The 19,834-nt window shown below is 35.4% G+C and overlaps 4 non-coding genes across 4 annotated transcripts; 3 read left to right on the top strand and 1 right to left on the bottom strand.

The window, feature by feature from the left end:
- Positions 1-404: 404 nt before the first annotated feature.
- Positions 405-478, top strand: TRNAP-UGG (transfer RNA proline (anticodon UGG)). Its single transcript has one exon. It is a non-coding gene; the product is annotated as a tRNA-Pro (tRNA).
- A 139-nt stretch (positions 479-617) lies between these two features.
- Positions 618-691, top strand: TRNAW-CCA (transfer RNA tryptophan (anticodon CCA)). Its single transcript has one exon. It is a non-coding gene; the product is annotated as a tRNA-Trp (tRNA).
- A 16,652-nt stretch (positions 692-17,343) lies between these two features.
- Positions 17,344-17,416, bottom strand: TRNAF-GAA (transfer RNA phenylalanine (anticodon GAA)). Its single transcript has one exon. It is a non-coding gene; the product is annotated as a tRNA-Phe (tRNA).
- A 1,667-nt stretch (positions 17,417-19,083) lies between these two features.
- Positions 19,084-19,156, top strand: TRNAT-UGU (transfer RNA threonine (anticodon UGU)). The gene has a single exon. It is a non-coding gene; the product is annotated as a tRNA-Thr (tRNA).
- Positions 19,157-19,834: the final 678 nt, after the last annotated feature.

Genomic DNA, 19,834 nt, shown 5'->3' with positions numbered 1-19,834 from the left:
AACCATAGAGTACTTAGCACGGGTGCTACAGAGAGATATGTTTTTATATCCCGCATTGAAAATCCTCCTTCCTTGTTGGAATACATATATGATCATAAACTCTTGCCCAAGATTGTTATGCTATATATAAAATGAACCATATCGACGAAATTTTCCTATCCCTAAAAAAGAAAAAGATGACCCCTTCTTCCTATATATTACCAAGGAAAAGTAATCCTTCTTTTATAGGCGAAATTATATTGGATTTTATATGTATATAATTCCTTAATTATATGAGACCAAAAAGAAGAAATGACACGAGGGTTCTATATATAGATAGAGAAAGAAAGAAGAAGAAAATTATGATGTGGAAAAGAAGACAGGAATTGTGTACAATGGCATTGTACAACAATTTAATTTGGAAAAGGGATGTAGCGCAGCTTGGTAGCGCGTTTGTTTTGGGTACAAAATGTCACAGGTTCAAATCCTGTCATCCCTACCTATTACTTCTTTCTTCTTTATAGGCAGTAGCGACGAGATCAATTAAAGTAAAGTGGGTATAACTTGAATTTGTGGAGACTATACGTACGTGAGATACATTAGGAATAGAAAAAGATTTTCTTTTTGAATGAATGAAAGCGCTCTTAGTTCAGTTCGGTAGAACGCGGGTCTCCAAAACCCGATGTCGTAGGTTCAAATCCTACAGAGCGTGATTCCATCTATTTTATGTCGAAGCAGAGTAAAATAACTTAACAAAATTGAATTGTAACTCCAATTTCAATTTGACCTCCTCTCTGGTCTGGAGGAGGTCAATCAAAAAAAAAAAATGACTCAATCAAAGATCCAACTGATCCCCACGCCTGTATTGCAAATACGCAGTCACGAATAATCCCGCTAAAGTAATAGGAATTAGGCCTAAGACGATTCCAAATAGAAAAACTTCAATCATTTCGATTTGTTCGAGGGGATAAAAAAAGAGGTACGATCTATCCCTAAATAGTACTCTAAATTATCCACGAATCTCAATGACCAAGAAAAGAATTCCTAATTAGTCTGGAAAAGAGTCGTAGAATGCCAGGAATCCCAAAGAAAGATTTTTCTTTTCTGAATTATAATTATTCAGTCAATTCAAATAAGGCGTATCTTGTTCAAGCCAATAAATAGAGCTGGGGTTATAGTTAAAGCAGCCAGTAGAAAACCAAAATAACTAGTTAAAGTAAGCATGAAAGAGTTAAATTCCATTTATTTTTTTTTACTACACTACATATGTTGGTAAAGCATTTACCTAAGTTATGGAAAATTCATAATTCATCAGTTATTTTAGATAATACTAAAAAACAAGATAGAGTAAGATACAGAAGTGTAAAAGAAAGTGGATTCATCAGATGATACATGAGTCCCTAATTCCGAATCAAGAGATTTGTTGTGGAATTTGTCAATTGAGTAAAGTAATAATATTAAGAACTAGATCATCTAACCCCATTGAATGAAAAAAAGAAATTCAATTTTCAGGGAAATTTTTGAATAAGAGATAAATAAACAATTGAATTTGAAAAAAAAAACTTCTTTCTATTTTGGATAATTTCTTTTTCAATAGGACCCTCTTTTTGGAGTGAACGATCGAATATTCCCCTATTCCTTCTTATTTTAACTGATTGTATTCCATATGGAATAAGAGGAGAACAAAAGCATTCCACGACCTGCCAAGGGGCTGTTAAAAAAAAAAAAAAAAGAAAGCTCTTCCTTGAATTTACTTTATTTTTATTCCTTTTTCGAACTCCAACCAAAGTAGATTCGAAGACGAGTCACTTCAATTATCCTTTTAAGTTCTATTCTATCTTCTGTCTTTCCCTATTTCATCTCGTAAAGTTCCGCGCTCGCAGTTTGGTCAAGAAAGTTAGACCTAATCCAACAAACAATACAAGGATGAATTACGAATTATGAAAGGATAGATTTCACATATACTTGTCCTTGTATTGTGTCAGTATGAGAATATCCTTCCTAAATTATTTATCCAAACCTATTGATCATTAACTTAGATTTTCCCAAGATTTTGGCTGCTATTCCGAATTACTCTATTATTCCGAAGCCAATGAAAAGTAAGTAGAACCTACAAAAATGGGGTTTTCTATTGATGCCTTGAATAACATATAGCTTACCTATAGACAAAAAAAAAATAAAAAAGTAATTATGTTTCGGAACCAGGCAAAACCAGATTGCTGTGCCATAGGAAGGATAGCTATACTAATTCGGTATACTCAAAATACACCTTTGGTACAAAATTGACAATCTCACAAGGATGAAATATCAGTAATTTTCTATTTACTGGTCGATCCCATCTTTTACGGAATCAATTCCTTTTTTGAATGTACAAAAATTTTGGGAGTTCAGCATGTCTGGAAGCACGGGAGAACGTTCTTTTGCTGATATTATTACCAGTATTCGATACTGGGTTATTCATAGCATTACTATACCTTCCCTATTCATTGCGGGTTGGTTATTTGTCAGTACGGGTTTAGCTTATGACGTGTTTGGAAGTCCTAGGCCAAACGAGTATTTCACGGAAAGCCGACAAGGAATTCCGTTAATAACCGACCGTTTTGATTCTTTAGAACAACTCGATGAATTTAGTAGATCCTTTTAGGAGGCCCTCAATGACCATAGATCGAACCTATCCTATTTTTACAGTGCGATGGCTGGCTATTCACGGACTAGCTGTACCTACTGTTTTTTTCTTGGGATCAATATCAGCAATGCAGTTCATCCAACGATAAAACAAATTCCAACTATAGAACTATGACACAATCAAACCCGAATGAACAAAATGTTGAATTGAATCGTACCAGTCTATACTGGGGTTTATTACTCATTTTTGTACTTGCTGTTTTATTTTCCAATTACTTCTTCAATTGAGAGAAAGAAAGAGACTAATAAGAATTCTCTTATCCCATTTGGAAGGATACCATCCTTATAACTACCCATGACTGTTTTTGTCTCTAGCATGACCAATTGATAAAATGTGGAGGAAAGTAGGGGAAATGGCCGATACTACTGGAAGAATTCCTCTTTGGCTGATAGGTACTGTAGCTGGTATTGCTGTGATTGGTTTAGTAGGTGTTTTCTTTTATGGTTCATATTCTGGATTGGGTTCATCTCTATAGTAATCGGAGGGACCAGATTGTAAACATGAAAAAGTAGGAGCTTAGCGGGTCCTTACCCCCCTTTATCTGATTAGAGCGGAAAGGACCCGCGGAATTTTTATTTTACTCTTATAACGCGAATTGAATCTATTCGATTCACTCTTATGAAGCAACAAGAAAAAGAGATCACTCGAGGATCCAATATCTTATTCCACGAAGGAAGTATCCTGAAAATCCTTGATTTAGTTTCGAGTAATAAACTAATAAAACCTTAATCAAAACTATTCAACTAGCCTAAAAATAAAAAAACCTTCAATGGAAGAGTTTACTTTTTTTTTGCAAAATTTCTGTAAATTTGAAGTTGAACTTAATTAAACAAGCCAAGCAATTTGCTCACAATCACAAGAAATTTTTCCCCCGCCATATTTTCTTCCCCTCTGTTTGTCCACTACCTCGGCTAAACCTAAGCAAAAGAAAAAGAGGTCCAAGAGACAGACCCGAATAAAGAAGAAATAGTAATCTTTGACGAATTAGGAAGAAAAAGGATTCTTATTTTGATACAAGAAGAATCGGCACAAGAAAAAGGCTTTTTCTTGTGCCGAATAGACGATTAAGAAGACCTGCAATCCCTCCGAAAAAGAAGAAATTTTAATTTGATTGTTCTCGCCTTTGCCTTGGATTCTCTTCTTTTGCATGGGATATAAATAAGGAATTCCAGACATCTCATAAACAAAAAGCAGTCTAAACAAAAAAAGGATTTCCAAAATAGATCATAGATAATTCTAGCAATTGCCAATAAATCGAGGCTTTTTACCAACTTGATGGTAAGAAATCCCGGGACCTAGAAATTCATTTCGTACAATTGAACCTTTTCAAACTGTTTCTTTTTGAGAACCAAAAAAACTTGTGCCAAAATAACGGATGCGAAGAAGAACAAAAGGCCTTGGACACGTAATGGATCCTGAAGCACGATTTCTGCGTCCCCCTGACCAAAACCTCCCACATTAGGATTGCTTGTTAATGGTTGATCAAGCTTGATGGATTCCCCCTCTGAAACAAGAAGTTCTGGTCCGGGAGGTATAATATCAATCACTTGGCGTCCATCTGATGCATCAACTATGGATATTTCATACCCCCCCTTTTCTTTACGTAGTATTTTTCTTACTATACCTGTTGACGTAGCATTATAGACTGTATTGTTACTCTTGCTACCATCAGGATAGATCTGTCCTCTTCCTCGGTTTCCCCCTACATATATGGGATATTTTAAGAAATGAGCATCTTTCTTCGTAGCAGGATCAGGGGAAAGAATGGGAAAGACAATTTCACTATATTTCTTACCGGGAACAGGGCCTATCACAAGAATGTTTTTTTTATCGGGACGATAACTCTGAAAAGCAAGATTTCCTATCTTTTCTTTTAACTCAGGGGAAATACGATCGGGCGGCGCTAATTCGAATCCCTCGGGCAAAATAAGAACAGCACCTACATTCAACCCTCCCTTTTTTCCATTAGCAAGAACTTGTTTCAATTGCATATCATAAGGAATTCGAAGAACTGCTTCAAATACAGTATCGGGAAGCACAGCTTGGGGAACTTCAATATCGACGGGCTTGCTAGCTAAATGGCAATTGGCACATACAATTCGTCCAGTTGCTTCTCGTGGGTTTTCATAACCCTGCTGCGCAAAAATGGGATATGCATTTGAAATAGATGTCCGAGTTATTACGTATATCATGATCGATACAGAAATCGATCGAGTTATCTGTTCCTTTACCCAAGAAAAAGTATTTCTATTTTCCATGTCCAATCGCAGATCCCAGAATTTCTACAATAAATTAGATAGGTAGCTAAGCTAATCTAGTTCCCTATACACGAATCTGTTGTCATTCTACTGCAACAGTTGTACTGCAATGATGAATACCTTAAAGTAGGTATAAATAGAAAGAATTTTGCTAAAATGGAAAAGGGCTTTCTTTCTAAAAAAAGATGCTTGCTAATTTGATTAATATTAATATCGGGAGATCAAATGAATTTATGCTTCACTAATTGAATGATAAATGACTACAAGCGAAGGAGATAGACGATTTAAACAAAAAAAGACCCAAAATTTCAAACATGTATCTAGAATTACTGGAAAACTACAAACAAAAATAGTGAAAATAAGCTCGTTAGGAGCCCATCCAAAATCGTTGTAGACCCAACGAATTACTAGTTCCCAACCACGGGTGGAGTGAAATCCAACAAAAAAATCAGTAACTAAAAGAATAAAAAAAGCTTTTATTGAGTCATTTAAATTATAGAAGAATTCCTGAACCCAAGAATTCAAAATGACAAGTTCCTCTTTACCCACAGAAAAAAAGAACCACTTAGAATAGCCAAACAGATTATATTTGTCGAGAAATGCAAAATGGTATGGAGATGATCCTCATTATTTATTTTGACCCATTGTATTATTTCCTTGTGTATTCCTGTAGGAGGTTTTTGTACATGTGTCTTTAGTTTCCCTTTTATCATCTCGTCCAAGAGAGAAAGTTCTTCTAATTCTATGAATCTTTCTAGAATCCTTTTCTCTTGAATATCAGTTAAGAGAGTTTCGGATTGCCTGGTATTCCACCAATTCTTAATCCAAAGTTCCAGACATTTGTTAAATGAGGAAGAGACCCCCCAAGGCAAAAGTACGATAAATACAAGATATAGTAAAGAAGGCAATGCTTTCTTTTTTTTCATTTTTGATCTGTAAATGGAGTTGTTAATGAATATGCTTCATTCGCTGACTCTATTCCATTCCCTGACTCTATATGATGATATTTCTATTTCATGATATTTCTATTTCTTTGAAGCAAAAACTCTATAGGTTTGATACCCTGTATCTATTCTTCTTTTTTGTATATTAGTTATTAGTGGAATTTCAGTGCATTGGGTTCTTTCTTAGATCTAGATGGAATGAAATAGTGAAATAGAATAAAAAAAAAGCCCTTTCGGATGAAAAAGGAAGAATAGTATGCGATATATCTAACTTGGATAAAAAAAAATTAAAAGCAAATTTCTCTTATCCTCGTTTGTTCCTTCCTTTAGATAAATACTTAAAAATCCCCTTACAATAACAAATCCAATTTAGAAGGGACTTCCTCCCTGTGTTGAGAAAACTTTTCTTCTTCCAATTCTTCTTTTCTTCATTCAACTCAGTTCAAAAAAGATACCTCAAAATACTTCAATTGGTACGCGCAAGAAATAGGCCAATTCGGCAGCTTTTTGTTCAATTTCTCGTGGAGTAAAAAATTTATCATCAGTACGAGTCAAGGGAATGATCCCCTGGCCCCGGATTTCCATATAAAGAATACGACGAGGATAAAGACCCTCTTTAACCTGAATTCTAATTGATTGGATATCCCGCATAAGGAATCGAAGGAAGACGCGACGTTTTATTCCAGGGAATCCCCAACGAAAAATGCACACTATTCCCTCTTTTCTATCGAATCGGTCATAACCACTACCTACATTCCACAAAATAGTACACCACAAGTAGGAGCTAATGAATAGGCCTGCGATTCCGTAGAAAGACATCACGACCCCCTGCGGAAAAAAAAGAATTTCTTGAGATGGAAGTATAGATATAATATTCTTACCAAGATAACTGGAAATCCCAACCGATAAGAATCCTAGTGAACCTAGAAAAAGAATACAGGCCCAGAAAAAATTACCCCTTTTTCGAGAACCTTTTAGAAGTTCTACCCATATGTGTTCTGATCGCCAATTCATATTAGATATACTAAATCCAGCAGCGGTCGATTGAAATTGAGAGAATAAGCTAAATAATTTTGACTTTACTTTTTTTGATTCTGAAATCGCCTTCAGCAACTAGTACTCCTGTGAAATAATAGGTTAGATACATTGACTTTCTATTCAAAAAATATTCGTTGATTCAATTAAAATAAATAAAATAAAACTCGCTATACCTGGCTCTGCATATTCATGCATTTATGCTCGTAGCCTATATCCGCATCCATAACCGTTTTTCATTTGTGTGTAGAAAGTGTGTGTAGAAAAAGCCACATACCCTACCATATTATATTACTTACACTAAAAAATACTAGACAATCTTATTTTTTTGCACATAAAGAAATAAAGAAGTCATTGCAATTGCCGGAAATACTAAGCCTACTAAAGGCACGAAAATAGAAGGTAAGTTTAAATCCGTCATGGAATAGGTGTCTCAATTCAAATTTACTATTTCTATCTAGTCGAAAAATATCTTAAGATTCTTATGATATAATTAAGTATATCTATTATAAGGAATATTGACTATTGTATTGTATTTTTTATTTTTAGTTTGAAAAATATTCTGTAAAAAAAATGAAAGGATAATAAGAAAATTCCAAAAAAGGAGAACTAATTAAAAAGATTTTATTTTGATTTTCCCATCCTCATGGCCTTTCTATCTTTCTAATCTAATTTGAAATTGGATTCAAAAGAAAGCGGTTAGAATTTACTTCCTGCATACATACTTCTCTAGAAGCGCATACAATAATGCGTGGTAAAGGCGGAAAAATAGTATATTCAATCAAAATCAAAGGGCAAATTATCTTACCTACTATAGATCCCCTACTACCCTCTTAGACTTTAAAAGGCGATATACCACCCAAAGAAAGGGTATGAAAATGCCGGGTGGAGTTAGCTTTTCGACGAAGACCTGTCCCGTGCAGCGAAGCCCTGTTAGTAAGACCCCCCGCAATAATGGATTATAGAAGAATATTATTCCAAATACTCCTCTGGACGCATATAGTAGCATTGCGATTCCGAATCTTTTTTATTTATGAATATGAACAGAAAAAATTCATTGTATCGTTGGGTCGGAGCGGAGGTTTGGTCCAGAAAAATTAGAAACAAAACGTCTACTCTACCGCATTGAAGTCTATAGCGCTGTATTTCCACGAAAGTATAATTCTTACCATCAGGATACGATCCTTTCTTTTGAACTAAACGTCTCTACGATGGGTCCAGGTTCTATGTCCAATCCCAAATCAAGGATTTCTCGCTCTTGATCGGAGTCATAAACTAAAAAAAAACTACCTTTTTATCCTTTTTCTCAAGGTTATAGAAAACTTCCTTATCTAGTTCTAGCATTTTGAAAAAAAAAAAATGCTTCTTTTTTTACACACAGTTCGAGTCACTTGTTGACTCACGATTACGCCTGTTAAAAGTTTCAAACGTCCTCTTTTTTGAAATTGAAAGAGAGTCCTATAAAAAGGTCTAACTTCCAAACTATGTCTTTTTTCATTCATTCTCCTTTAGTTTTTTTCTCTATCTAGAAGTGGAATAGAATAACCCGGTTGAAGGGTAATGATCATACGTCTGTAATGCATTGTATGGCCCAGAATAGGTCCTATTCTTCTACCTTTTCCAGGTAGTCGATGGCTATTCACAGCTACCACCTTAACACCAAAGAAGAGTTCGACCCAATGCTTTATTTCTGTCTTAGTGAATCCCGATTCGACATTAAAAGTATATTGATTCTTTCCCAATAAACGAAGACTTTTTTCTGTAAATACTGCGTATTTGATTCCATTATCATTATCATATGATAATACTATATTTTATTATTTTATTATTTTATTTGTATTTCTTTATTGTATTATACCTTAATATATATATTCTAGATATATAGAATAGACGAATCTCAATTTGTCAAGTCTCATGATCATATCATGATCTATTTTTATTCGGCTCAATCTTTTTTTTCTAAAAAAGATTGAGCCGAGTTTAATTGCAATCAATTAGAAGAATAAAGAAGAATTACTGCATTTCATAACTGATTTTTTTCTCTTTTTATTTCGTTTCTTTTTTATTTATACCTTCTTTATCTTTAGTTTTATCTAGTTAATCAATAGTATCTACCGGCTCGAACTCGAATTTGATCGCCTTCCATACTTCACAAGCTGCGGCTAGTTCAGGACTCCATTTGCAAGCTGCTCGGATAATTTCATTACCTTCGCGAGCAAGATCGCGCCCTTCGTTACGAGCTTGTACACAGGCTTCTAAAGCCACTCGATTAGCTGCTGCACCAGGTGCATTTCCCCAAGGATGTCCTAAAGTTCCTCCACCAAATTGTAATACAGAATCGTCCCCAAAGATTTCGGTCAGAGCTGGCATATGCCAAACATGAATACCACCTGAAGCTACCGGTATAACACCTGGCATGGATACCCAGTCCTGAGTGAAAAAGATACCGCGAGCACGATCTTTTTCAATAAAATCATCGCGCAATAAATCAACAAAACCTAAAGTCATTTCGCGTTCCCCTTCTAACTTACCTACTACTGTACCGGAGTGGATATGATCTCCCCCAGACATACGCAATGCTTTAGCTAATACACGGAAATGCATACCATGATTTTTCTGTCTATCAATAACTGCATGCATTGCACGGTGAATGTGAAGAAGTAGGCCATTGTCGCGGCAATAATGAGCCAAAGTAGTATTTGCGGTGAATCCCCCAGTTAAGTAGTCATGCATTACAATAGGAACCCCTAATTCTCTTGCAAATACAGCTCTCTTAATCATTTCTTCACATGTACCCGCAGTCGCATTCAAGTAATGCCCCTTGATTTCACCGGTTTCGGCCTGTGATTTATAAATAGCTTCGGCACAAAAGACAAAACGGTCTCTCCAGCGCATAAATGGTTGTGAGTTTACGTTTTCATCATCTTTGGTAAAATCAAGTCCACCACGTAGACACTCATAACACGCTCTACCATAATTTTTTGCGGATAATCCCAATTTTGGTTTAATAGTACATCCCAATAAAGGACGACCGTACTTGTTCAACTTATCTCTTTCAACTTGGATACCATGAGGCGGGCCTTGGAAAGTTTTTGAATAAGTAGGGGGAATTCGTAGATCCTCCAAACGTAGAGCACGTAGGGCTTTGAAACCAAATACGTTACCTACAATGGAAGTAAACATGTTAGTAACGGAACCCTCTTCAAATAGGTCTAATGGATAAGCTACATAACAGATCCATTGGTTGTCTTCCCCAGCAACAGGCTCGATGTGATAGCATCGTCCTTTGTAACGATCAAGACTGGTAAGTCCATCAGTCCAAACAGTTGTCCATGTACCAGTAGAAGATTCGGCAGCTACTGCAGCCCCTGCTTCTTCGGGCGGAACCCCAGGCTGAGGACTTACTCGGAATGCTGCCAAGATATCAGTATCCTTAGTTTCATACTCTGGGGTGTAGTAAGTCAATTTATAATCTTTAACACCAGCTTGAAATCCAACACCTGCTTTAGTTTCTGTTTGTGGTGACATAAGTCCCTCCCTATAACTCTTGAATTAAGAATTCTCACAATAACAGGGTCTACTCGATGTTAATTAGGCGTAAATGAAACTTTAGCAAAAATCTCGTAAAACAAAAAGGATATTCAATTAATATAATATCAACTCATTAAAGAAAATTGAGGGCATGCTTAGGTTAATGAATATGTTTCATTCATATATAATGCGTACACCCTGTGTATGTTCTATCCTATAGGAATTCCAATATAGGAATTCGATAGGAATTGAGTTGTTGTTATGGTAAGTTAACACGGTTCGTTATTAAACCATGGATTTGATTTACCAAATCCATAATTATTGTATACTCTTTGATAGATATAGCGCAACCCAAATTAATTCCTAATCCTTATTTTACAAGTTCTTAATAGTTCTCTTTTCTTATTTTGAATGCAAATACCTAACTAAATACTAATAAAATTCTTTGTTGACAGCAATCTATGCTTCACAGTAGTATATATTTTGTATATCGAAGTCCTAGATAGGAAAGTAGAGTAGGCACAGATCCTCCACAAAAGGCAAAATGTATATGAAAAAAAAGATTGATTGAACTTTCCAATGGACTCATTCCATGAGTAAACGATTGAATGGGATTCGCTTGGGCAACGAAATCAAGTCCTGGTCCCCTTTTCTCTCTTATTGAATTAACTAATTCATTTCCTTTTTACTTTTGGATTTTTTTTGATTTGATTTGGCATTATTCAACAATAAAAAAAGAAAAATTTCGACAAATTCCTTTTTTTTAATTATGTGATAATTATGAGAACCAATCCTACTACTTCTCCTCCCGGGGTTTCCACAATTGAAGAAAAAAGTACAGGTCGTATCGATCAAATTATTGGACCCGTGCTGGATGTCACTTTTCCCCCAGGCAAGTTACCTTATATTTATAACGCTTTGGTAGTCCAGAGTAGAGACACTGCCGATAAGCAAATTAATGTGACTTGTGAGGTACAACAATTATTAGGAAATAATCGAGTTAGAGCTGTAGCTATGAGTGCTACGGACGGGTTGATGAGAGGAATGGAAGTGATTGACACGGGAGCTCCTCTCAGTGTTCCGGTCGGTGGAGCTACTCTCGGACGAATTTTCAACGTTCTTGGGGAGCCTGTTGACAATTTGGGTCCTGTAGATAGTAGTGCAACGTTCCCTATTCATAGATCTGCGCCTGCCTTTATCGAGTTAGATACGAAATTATCCATCTTTGAAACAGGTATTAAGGTCGTCGATCTTTTAGCTCCTTATCGACGTGGAGGAAAAATAGGACTATTTGGGGGGGCTGGAGTAGGTAAAACAGTACTGATCATGGAATTAATCAATAACATTGCTAAAGCTCATGGGGGCGTATCCGTATTCGGTGGAGTAGGGGAACGGACTCGTGAAGGAAATGATCTTTATATGGAAATGAAGGAATCCGGAGTAATTAATGAAAAAAATATTGAGGAATCAAAGGTAGCTCTAGTCTATGGCCAAATGAATGAACCACCGGGAGCTCGTATGAGAGTTGGTTTAACTGCCCTAACTATGGCGGAATATTTCCGAGATGTTAATAAGCAAGACGTGCTTTTATTTATCGATAATATCTTTCGTTTTGTTCAAGCAGGATCAGAGGTATCCGCTTTATTAGGGAGAATGCCCTCCGCAGTGGGTTATCAACCTACTCTTAGTACAGAAATGGGTTCTTTGCAAGAAAGAATTGCTTCTACTAAAAAGGGATCTATAACTTCGATTCAAGCAGTTTATGTACCTGCAGACGATTTGACCGACCCTGCCCCTGCCACAACATTTGCACATTTGGATGCTACTACCGTACTTTCCAGAGGATTAGCTTCCAAGGGTATTTATCCAGCAGTAGATCCTTTAGATTCAACCTCGACTATGTTACAGCCTCGGATCGTTGGCAACGAACATTATGAAACTGCGCAAAGAGTTAAGGAAACTTTACAACGTTACAAAGAACTTCAGGACATTATCGCAATTCTTGGCTTGGATGAATTATCGGAAGAGGATCGTTTAACTGTAGCAAGAGCAAGAAAAATTGAGCGTTTCTTATCACAACCGTTCTTTGTGGCAGAAGTTTTTACTGGTTCTCCAGGAAAGTATGTTGCTCTTGCGGAAACTATTAGGGGATTTCAACTAATCCTTTCCGGAGAATTAGACGGCCTACCTGAACAGGCTTTTTATTTGGTGGGTAACATCGATGAAGCTAGCACGAAAGCTATAACCTTAGAAGAGGAGAACAAATCGAAGAAATGAAATTAAATCTTTATGTACTGACTCCTAAGCGAATTATTTGGGATTGTGAAGTGAAAGAAATCATTTTATCCACTAATAGTGGCCAAATTGGCGTATTACCAAACCACGCCCCCATTAACACAGCAGTAGATATGGGTCCTTTGAGAATACGCCTCCTCAACGACCAATGGTTAACAGCGATTCTGTGGAGCGGTTTTGCGAGAATAGTTAATAATGAGATCATCATTTTAGGAAATGATGCGGAACTGGGTAGTGATATTGATCCGGAAGAAGCTCAAAAGGCACTTGAAATAGCCGAAGCTAACTTGAGTAAAGCTGAGGGTACGAAAGATTTGGTTGAAGCGAAGCTCGCTCTCAGACGAGCTAGGATACGAATCGAGGCTGTCAATTGGATTCCCCCATCCAATTGAAGACAATCCAGTGGTTTATAGTTGATACAAAGAAAAAGGGAAGAGGGGTAGAAAAAGTTATTAGATAGCGAAGCGAAGTAAGTCCAATGCTATCTAGTAATTTTTCTACCTACTTACCTACTATTGGATTTGAACCAATGACTCCCGCCGTATGAAAGCAATACTCTAACCACTGAGTTAAGTAGGCAATTTATCACCACAAAGGAAGACCCATTACTTCGATCGATTATATATTGAATCCCTTTTCTAAGCAATACCGCTCTGTTATTGGTCTGTTATATACTAAATACTAAACTAAATACTAAACAGATACAGATCAAAGGGGTATCCTCTGGCATTAGAAAATATTCATCTTGACAAGAAATTATCTATATGTTAAGATATCTCTGATAAGGGCTATAGCTCAGTTCGGTAGAGCAACTCGTTTACACGTGCGCCAATGCTTTTCAAAGGAGCTTATTATGCAATGAACATAATCGATCTTATTGCAAAATCAATGTCTTACTTCATAGATTCGAGAGAATAGGAGAACAGTAGCCTGACAAACAGTCGGTTCAGTCCGATTCAGGTGCCAATTCAGGTGCCTAATCAAATAGAACCCTTATGGATTTGCTAGTTGATAAGGTAAATATCCAGCCCACTAAATGCTAGGCGTAATGAGGATAAGGGCCTCCAAAAAACTTCTTTTCGTTCTATGAACTTTAAGGTGTATGAAGTCTCATAGTTAACTCTTGCAGTGGAACGATAGAGACTCCATTTCACTTAGGTTGATTTAATTTAGACCGGAGGCAGACCTAAGTCAAGGTAATCCTCCTTTGAAACACTTTGGTATTGCTCCTAGATAGATCATAATACAAAAAATCAATCAGAGCACAGGGAGCCATCTCATTATCTTTCCGTAAAGAAAAACTATGGTGGACTAACTGATCTTTAAATCAGTTTATGAAAGAGCCCAATGCAAAAAAATGCATGTTGGGTCTTTGAAACAGTTCAAATCATTTCGATAATAATCCGTTTGATCTGTTTTACCGAGAAGGTCTACGGTTCGAATCCGTATAGCCCTAATATGCCCTTTTTTAGATTTTAGGATCTCTATCCTATGTTTTCTTTAGTTTAGTATAGTTTTCATTTTCTCATTAGTATTTGTTTATAGACTGGATAGGCGCCTGCGACATAGAATAGAGATAAAAGCATTACCAAAGGCTCATTCATCGAAAATCAAAATCATACAGACAGGAAAAGAAAAACGAATTTCTATCAAATCAATAGAAGAAAGGATCCTTTCCCTGATTTGAATCCCGTCCTCCTTCAAATAGGATATCTCTAGACTTCCCTATAATAACTGCAATGATTTTATCCATTTTGCGAATTCCTACTTTGTTTTAAGTATATTTATTACTTTGTTTATAGATACATTATGTAAATTGATCAACTTTAAATAGAAAAAATAAAGTAAAGAGTAAATAAGAAAACAGAATATTCTGTCTCATAGTTCTGAAATAGAGTTCTTTATTTTTATTTTATAGTATTACTTCTCATTAATTATACTGCATAGATTAGTCCTACTATCTTAATTAGGTTCTAATTTAGTAGTATTCTCATTTTTATTTAATAGTCTCTTATTATTTTATTATTAAATATTAAATAAAGGATAGAGCTATTCTTTTTTCTAGAGATTCTAGAGAAAGCGAGACAAAGTGAAACGAGAAAGTTTTCTTTATATAAGAATTAGATCTACATACACCATATCTAAATAGAATGGAAATCCAAAAGAAAGGGAGTTGGGATTCCATTGGATGAATCTTTAAAGAAGATGCAGCACAGAGGAAACAAAGGCTAAACTTAAACTAAGCGCTTTTGTTTGAACAAAAAAGATTCTTGTTTCACCGAGGAAAAGAGAGAAGTTCTGGATAAATTGACAATGCTGAATTGAATTGACTAATTTAAGTTCCGCCTATTCCACATTAATGGGAGTACATTATGTTTCTGCTTCACGAATATGATATTTTTTGGACATTTCTAATAATAGCAAGCCTTATTCCTATTTTGGCATTTTCGATTTCAGGACTTTTAGCCCCGGTTAGTGAAGGACCAGAGAAGCTTTCTAGTTATGAATCGGGTATAGAACCCATGGGAGGGGCTTGGGTACAATTCCGAATACGCTATTATATGTTTGCGCTCGTTTTTGTTGTTTTTGATGTGGAAACCGTCTTTCTATACCCTTGGGCAATGAGTTTCGACGTATTGGGTGTATCCGTTTTTATCGAAGCTTTGATTTTCGTGCTTATCTTAGTTGTTGGTTTAGTTTATGCATGGCGAAAAGGAGCCTTGGAATGGTCTTAACTGAATATTTAGACAAAAAAAAAGAAGGAAAAGATTCTATTGAGACAGTTATGAATTTGATTGAGTTTCCCTTACTTGACCAAACAAGTTCCAATTCTGTTATTTCAACTACACCAAATGATCTTTCGAATTGGTCAAGACTCTCCAGTTTATGGCCCCTTCTATACGGTACCAGTTGTTGTTTCATTGAATTTGCTTCATTAATAGGCTCACGATTCGACTTTGATCGTTATGGATTGGTACCAAGATCAAGTCCTAGGCAAGCAGACCTAATTTTAACAGCCGGTACGGTAACAATGAAAATGGCTCCCTCTTTAGTGAGATTATACGAGCAAATGCCTGAACCAAAATACGTCATTGCTATGGGAGCCTGTACTATTACAGGGGGAATGTTCAGTACGGATTCCTATAGTACTGTTCGGGGAGTTGATAAGTTAATTCCTGTGGATGTCTACTTGCCGGGCTGCCCACCTAAACCGGAGGCAGTTATAGATGCCCTAACAAAACTTCGTAAGAAGATATCGCGAGAAATAGTTGAGGATCAAACTCTATCTCAAAATAAAAATAGATGTTTTACTACCAGTCACAAGCTTTATGTTAGGCGCAGTACTCATACAGGAACTTATGAGCAAGAATTGCTCTATCAATCACCATCTACATTAGATATATCTTCTGAAACTTTTTTCAAATCCAAAAGTTCAGTACCTTCCTACAAATTAGTGAATTAGGAGAGGGGCTCTTTTGTGTAGAAAAATAAAAAGCAGGGCAATCTTTCAAACTTGCATCCGAAATGTGAAATATTTATACAAAGAGGGAGAGATGAAGACAATGCAGCAGGGTTGGTTATCTAATTGGCTAGTCAAACATGAGGTGGTTCATAGATCTTTGGGCTTTGATCACCGAGGAATAGAGACTTTACAAATAAAAGCAGGGGATTGGGATTCCATTGCTGTCATTTTATATGTATATGGTTACAATTATTTACGCTCCCAATGTGCTTATGATGTAGCACCCGGTGGATCTTTAGCTAGCGTGTATCATCTTACGAGAATACAATATGGTATAGATAATCCAGAAGAAGTCTGCATAAAAGTCTTTGCCCAAAAGGATAATCCTAGAATTCCGTCTGTCTTCTGGATTTGGAGAAGTGCCGATTTTCAAGAACGCGAATCTTATGATATGGTGGGAATCTCTTATGATAATCATCCGCGCCTTAAACGTATCCTAATGCCTGAAAGTTGGATAGGCTGGCCCTTACGTAAGGATTATATAACCCCCAATTTTTATGAAATACAAGATGCTCATTGAATGATAAGAAATTCATGCTCACTTATACAACACAACTCCAGATTTTATTCAAGTCAAGGAATATTTTTAGGTTCTTTTCCTAGATGAAACGGAATACCTATTTATAATTAATTCCTAATTATACAAAAGCATTCCAGATAGACTGAGCAAAAAAAGGGTTTCATTTGGATTCCCCTATTTTGAAAATCGCATATTAATTTCCTTCATATGAACAGAAAAATAGGATGACTCAAAGAAGTTCTCTACCAGGAACTTTGTACCGCGCACATTACTTAGCACAACTAGGAAAATAAGATAAGATAAAGATAAGCAAGACTAAAAAAATATTCGTCGGAATAGCGGAATACAAAATTAAGAAACGCAAAAAAATAAAGGGGAATCTCACCCCCTTCTTTATCATAAAGAAAAGATATATTTTAAAACTTCTTTAAAAAGAAAAAGAAGTGCCTCTATATTTATATTATAGATTTATCCACTTAGATGAATAAATATTATTAATGAATATGTATCACAATCCATCTCGAGGTATTTGGATCAATACCTATTCGGTGGATCTTTTTTTTTTTTTTCTCTGCCAGGAACCAGATTTGAACTGGTGACACGAGGATTTTCAGTCCTCTGCTCTACCAACTGAGCTATCCTGACCTTTTCTTGTGCATCATCCTAGTAGAGTATTTGTATCTATGTCAATTAAAAGGACTAAAAATTAATTAAAGTATTTCAAATTTTAAATTTGAAAATGGGGGGGGTAGTCCTATGCATTGTGCATGGTTTACTTAAATAAAACTTAAAAATAGAGTGAATAACCAAGATTTCTTGCCGATACTCTAATAAAAAAGAAATCTATTCAATGAATAGGATAAGATCCATTGAGTTCTCTTCGCATTCCTTTGTGAAAGAGTAGAATGAGAAAGCTAATGAATCTTAAACCCATTGCATTGATAAAAAGAAAAAAAAGTGCATTGATAAAAAGAAAAAAAAAAAGAGGATAAATAATAATAATATAGTATAGTTAGGGAATAAAAGAGGATTTGGGGATAGAGGGACTTGAACCCTCACAACTTATAAAGTCGACGGATTTTCCTTTTACTAGAAATTTCATTGTTGTCAGTATTGACATGTAGAATGGGACTCTCTCTTTGTCCTCGTCCGATTAATCCACTTTTTTAAAGATCTCGAAAACTTTGAATTTTAATTGAAGAATTTGATTATTCAATATTCGATTGGAGTGGATTCACAATAATGAAAAAAAAAAATTATGATATGAGTTTTTTATTTCATAATCATTATCATTTCTAATTTCATTTTTAAAAAAGATAAAGAACCTATATTATAATTAGAATATAATATGAGTTCTGTGATTAATCGTTTGCTATGTCAGTATCTATACGTGTTTATTAAATGTATAAGGTATAAAACCCCTCTTTCTCTAATTTAGAACTAGAAGGAATTCCACTAACAACACAACGTAATTAACTCGATTCGTTAGAACAGCTTCCATTGAGTCTCTGCACCTATCCTTTTCCTTTGTATTCTAGTTCGAGAACCCCTTGTTTTCTCAAAACACGGATTTGGCTCAGGATTGCCCTTTTTTAATTCCAGGGTTTCTCTGAATTTGGAAGTTACCACTTAGCAGGTTTCCATACCAAGGCTCAATACAATCAAGTCCGTAGCGTCTACCGATTTCGCCATATCCCCATTTCCCTCTTCTTTGAGACCAGGATTCCTTGTGTAATTTCATCCATCTCTTAGTTTTTTTTTTGAATCATTGAGTTCATCACTCAACGTAGTCTAGCAGTTCAGTTCGACTCTATTTGAGAGACCTCGCTTGCTTATTGCAATTCAGAATTGAATTGATTCTATCCTTGATGTATTTGCAATTCAATCCGAATCAATATATCCAAAAGTTTTTATCTCCCCCACCTCCCGTCTTACTTTTTTATAGTATTCAAAATTATACTATAACGCTTGATATTTATTCTTTTTTTCTAATCAGAATTAGCAATTTTATTTACTCTGACTCTATGTTCCCCTTAGTGAAATATTAATCCTCAAATTATTAACAAATAATAAAGTCTATAATGATCGAATGAAAATACCAATAAATTCTATAATTTTATTTTTTAATATCCTATAGTTAAGCATATCAAGCTAACTTTATCTTTAAGAAGTTTTAGTATTTTTTTATTTTTATAAGTATAACTTCAAATTTAGAACTAGTTAATAGCTAAGATTAATAACTAATATCTGAGATTTTACGGATTTCCTATACTATACCTATTTCTATTTGTTACACTATTTCCGTTATGTAAGCCCACTTAGCTCAGAGGTTAGAGCATCGCATTTGTAATGCGAGGGTCATCGGTTCAAATCCGATAGTCGGCTTTTTTTTCTCTATCGATGTTCTACGAACAAGAATCTCTTTTTTTCCGAATTAAATGGAGAATCCAGGATCTTTTATGTTTTTTACCTTACAATTTTGCTAGATACAAAACAATAAAATAAATAATATATATACAAAAAAAAAAGATTTTGATGAAATTCCATTTTTTGGGGTACTTTAGTTGATTTTACTCTGTTTATCCTGTAGTTTAATTCAGTTTTAATTTCGATGTATTCTGTAATGTAAATACAATGAAATTAATTGTGTAAAATGAAATTTCAATAAAATAAAAAAAGGAGTCTTCATGTCCCGTTATCGAGGACCTCGTTTAAAAAAAATACGCCGTCTGGGAGCTTTACCAGGACTCACTAGAAAAACACCTAAATCCGGAAGTAATCTTAAAAAAAAATTCAATTCTGGAAAAAGGAGCAATATCGTATTCGTCTTCAAGAAAAACAGAAATTGCGTTTTCATTATGGTCTGACAGAACGACAATTACTTAGATATGTACATATCGCTGGAAAAGCAAAAAGGTCAACAGGCCAGGTTTTACTACAATTACTTGAAATGCGTTTGGATAATATCCTTTTTCGATTGGGTATGGCTTCAACCATTCCTGGGGCCCGCCAATTAGTCAACCATAGACATATTTTAGTTAATGGTCGTATAGTCAATATACC

This window comes from Triticum urartu, unplaced genomic scaffold (genome assembly GCF_056163025.1).
Source record: "Triticum urartu cultivar PI428250 unplaced genomic scaffold, HENAU_Tu73 scaffold2, whole genome shotgun sequence".
Classification (NCBI taxonomy): Eukaryota; Viridiplantae; Streptophyta; class Magnoliopsida; order Poales; family Poaceae; genus Triticum; species Triticum urartu.
The sequence above is the reverse complement of the archived record's forward strand: the minus strand, read 5'-3'. Positions and strand labels throughout refer to the sequence as shown.